The following is a 4,761-nucleotide window of genomic DNA, read 5'->3' on the forward strand; positions in this document are numbered from 1 at the left end:
CCGGTGCCGACAACCGAAAGAACTTTTGGAACCTTGTCCGATCTGAGAGAACTGGGGAGGTGGCTGCGAAGGCAATCTGTAAATATCCAGGGAAATGTTCACAAATACGATATGATACAAAGTTTGCACTCAAGCAAAATGTGTAAAACGCAAATAAATATATACATTAAGAGAATGGACATAATAGACATATAAGTTATATTTACGTGATCGTGAGAATGTGTGATATGTTTTTTCTGTCTAGATAGTATTGAACATGCATTTCGGTATGTAAAATGCAGCCAGAATTAAGTTACGTCATAAATTGCTCAATACAAGTATTTTGCATAACAACAGTTTTTTTCTGGAGTTTCAATTTATATTTATTTGAACAGATAGAATTATGTACATTTGAAACGTTGGTGATGATATTTGAAATAATGTGTTGTTAACCATCTCAATATTCGAACAAAAATGCCCCCAGATATTCATGAATGCATGGCGAATGAACAAATCAGGATTTAAAGCACCTTATCTTTTGTGACAAAGGCCATACATGATTTCAAGCATACTCTGCCCTCGTAGTATTTATTCTTGAGCCACCATTATCTTCAAGAGCAAATACGGGCATGGTTACCATGGAAATTTCTGCCTCTCCATCCTCATAAATAAGCGACTCAATAGGTTGTTGAATGGTAATGCGGTCACTTCAACTCTTACGTGAGCATAAACAACCGGGAAAGAAAGACCTTGTCATGGGCGAAAATTAGATTTTTTTACCCAAAGCTTTTTGTTTAATGGTGTTGAGTCATAAGATGAACGTGGATTTTATTAAGAAACTGGTATTTAGAGACGTTTTATTTAAACGAATGGAGCACTATAAATATAACCAGAAATATTACAATGAATGTTAATACCTTTATTAAGGTATTTATATACATCATTTGCAATCATTTGCAAGTAAGCGGCGTTTAACGCAGTTTTAAATTCTGATTGATAACGCTTTTTTTCCTAGTCCCACACCTATTGATAAATGGTTAAACATATTGTTTTCTTCATTTCGATTAAATGCTTATATTACATTAGTAGTAACATATAGAGAGTTAATTGTTCAACACAGTTTGGTGATAACAACAACAACGGTTCACCATATGTAAATACACTCTTGTATCAAACAGCACTTTATTACAGCAGGCATTAAAACTCAATTTATAAAAAAATGTGTTCCAACCTGTAACTGTAAAGTTATTCATAAACGATTTGATTCGGCTCACCAAACTAATGTGTTAAATATATATTGTGTGAGGTTATTCATTGGACATGATGTGTATTGTATGGGCGCTCTCCATACCAGTTATTCAAAAAGGGCAGTTTGTCCGCCGTACGTACGTGCGAGATCTTACCTGCGTGATGTTGTAGTAATGCGTGGCTTCCGCTGTTGATTCTGTTACGGTGGAACATGCATCCCCTAACAACATCACGTAACTACGATAGTCGTTAAGGGCCTTGAAGGTTCGGTAAACGGTTATACCACGATTACACTGCCAACAAAAAATAATGTTTTGTCATGATGTCTGAGCACAAGAGCTAAGAATTGTATCAATTTAGGACATCATTTTTGTTTTCAAAATATGTGTACATATTTTGAACATAACATAATAAATGCCACCTTTGAATTGCTTACCGTGTTCATATTGGTCATGTTTTGTTTAATGCTTCCGATTGGCTATAATACCCAATGCGATTACACACCTTCCGATATTTACGTGAAATTAGCTGGAAAATATGTTTACACCCAATACAGATTGCTCTAGTATTGAATCGTAATTGATCGGCTAATATATTTTCTGCAATCGTTTATAACATATTTTTGAGAAATGGACTGCTGGAAGTTACATGAGAATTAATAGTCAAACGTACAACTTTGTATATGTCCAAAGTTGTCTGCTCGTCATAAAACAAATATATGTAAGAAGTATTTTTTCCACAATAAAATCACTTCAACCTTCAATTAACAGACACCACTATGCTTTTAAGTGCACACAAAGTTACTATTACCCGAAACGAATACCTTAAACAGATACATTTCCATAAATCAAAGAATTTTCAGGGAGTTTTAGTGCTCTAAATCCGTTAACTTTAATTTGTTAGGAACGTATTAAGCATACCATTGAGTCGATGAAGGCGTATGTTAAGTTGTACCCCTCCAAAAGTCCTGAGAAGGCGTTAACATCTTCTAGCGCCATCTTGTTTGAAACCAAGCACGCGTTTCCGCCGGGCCACGCATTTCCGGTCATGGGAAGCAGACCGAGTACCCGCAGCTCTTTACTTCCGGTAACAATCACACTCATACAAACTATAATAACATTAACAACTAAAGTTCGCGACATATTCAGTTAAGCTTATATTGTATATGTTCAGTTTAAATGTTTAACACTTAACACTATCTCTGTTTTGTCAAAATATTAATACATGAGAGCGAAGCTCATCAAACAATTAATTAGAAAATACGTATAAACGAGCCAACACTTTACGACAATTTTCGTCAACTAACATCGAAGATACTCGTACTGGTGATAACGTATAAACAGTGGCGTTTGTTTTTCCGCAGAACTTTATCAGATATCATCTCCGCTGGGGATCCAGATCCAATAAAACTCGATATTAAATGATAAAACGAACAATTTAAATGGATTTTGATATTTAACAGACGTTTGCGGATTGCAATTTTCAAATTCGTTTAAATCGCGCATATCTTCATTAACATTAATTGTAACAAAGCACAATGATAAATATTGCTAGTATTACATACAGAGAAGAAAGTTTACAAGTCACTTTAAAGAATAATGGAACGCTTACTTACATGTGAGGCTAATGCAAGTCATAAGTGTCTAAATATTGTAACGCAAGTAACAACATTAGTAATGTTTATTTGGTTCGCCTTTCATAATCATTTATATATTAAACTCTAAATATTATTGTGTACTGAGTGCTTATTTCTTTTAGAATCGTCTGATATTTTAAGAATTCTAATTTTTTATTTGGTGCTTCACAAATAAACCTTATAATGATATTTGTTATTAAATGGACAATTAAATGTTTAATTCATGGATGAACGTTAAGATTAACTCTGAAACATTTTTAAAGCTAAAGTTAAACGATTTCACTAGTAAAGTATCACGCATAATACGTTGGCACACGTTGTTTTTTCTCAAATAGTATACATTTTAATGATTGTAAACGATAATTATATTATACGAGCATGTTATGGTGAATAACACGATTGGTGGACGCATAACGTTCGTGTTAATGATGCTAATGGACGTTGTCGTTTGAAGTTTTGTGGTAAAAAACGCGTGGTGTCTATTCTACAGGAGAATGTATAATGGTCTTTCACAAGCAAGTACTATGTCTTCGTCAAAACATACATGATTATTTGCTTAGCTTCAATAATTGCCATGGCAGTTAATGGATATATTATTTAACCTATTATTCCTATTGCAAAAGTTAACGGTCTGGCACTTGTTGCAACAACGCAATTGAAATAAGAATTTGAAACTGGAAGGACTTTATAACCACCTCAAGAATCCGTTCAAGAACGTTTCGACCATTTCAACAATATTTGAAAGCGTTGGGTGGATGCATTTAACTGGTCAGTCCATGTGTGTTACATTGTTATGTTTTGCTTATCGCTATAAGATTTTATGTACATATTTATATTTAAGTGGTATATGTTGAATACAATGTCCCTAAGCGCTTGATAACTTGTACCAATTGTACATTTCACCGCAAACGAATCTGTTAACTTGATACGCTTTGACAGAGGCTCCTAAAGGAATGAACAAAGTGTCCTGTTTCAAGCAGAAAAGGCTTACACATTGTCATGGCAATAAATCATATTTACGGCAAAATTAATACAGCCTCGCCTTGTGACTCTTATACAAAGTTAAATTTGCATTTAAAGACCGCGACTTAGGGTAGTGTGAATTACGGCTAGACCTCCGAAAGGTTTAAACCTCAAGCACTTTATATTGACCGCTGTAAGGCACTTCCCCCCGTTAAAAATAGTGGTTAAGGACAAGACATGCTCTACAGATAGAGCGTTTTTGAAGTTCCTTTTTGTGAAAGATTACATAACAATATGCATATGTTTGAAGACATAGATATCACACGAGCCTGCTATAGAGACCGCTAAATATATTGTTGTTGTTTTTATTCCTTATGAGTTATAACACAGTTATTCTCCAATTAACGATGTTCCACTTCATTTTTAACAGGTTTTAATAATGCAAATGATGATTTCCCAGCTGAACCTTCAATCAGTAACATTCCATTAACGGAATGAACTGTAAGTCTCATATGAAACATCCAATGATATTTATAGTAAGGGAACGGAATCGAGAGAGTTTCAACAAACCTTTGACTCGTAATGTTATCAACTAAAGTATATATCTTCAAAGTTATGAGAACTGAACGCTTTTAATAGAGCAATTGTTTTTCACGTTCTAGAAAGTGTAGGAAATGGGTCAAAGAGGACAATATTGAAATCATAATTGCACAGTGACAATTTATCTGAGTGAGCCATCCAATCCCAATATATCGCAAAGTAAGCACAGGCAGAACAAACATATTAATCATGTAGCTAGCTGTTTGAAATGAACAATGCAAATTAAATGATGAAAAGGCTAATGTCAAACGTTTTATATGACTTTTGTATGAATACACCAGCTCAATGATTTGTTTTAAAACATACAATATCCTTGAAATTATATTTGTTTTTGT

Source organism: Dreissena polymorpha, chromosome 13, assembly GCF_020536995.1.
Source record: "Dreissena polymorpha isolate Duluth1 chromosome 13, UMN_Dpol_1.0, whole genome shotgun sequence".
Classification (NCBI taxonomy): Eukaryota; Metazoa; Mollusca; class Bivalvia; order Myida; family Dreissenidae; genus Dreissena; species Dreissena polymorpha.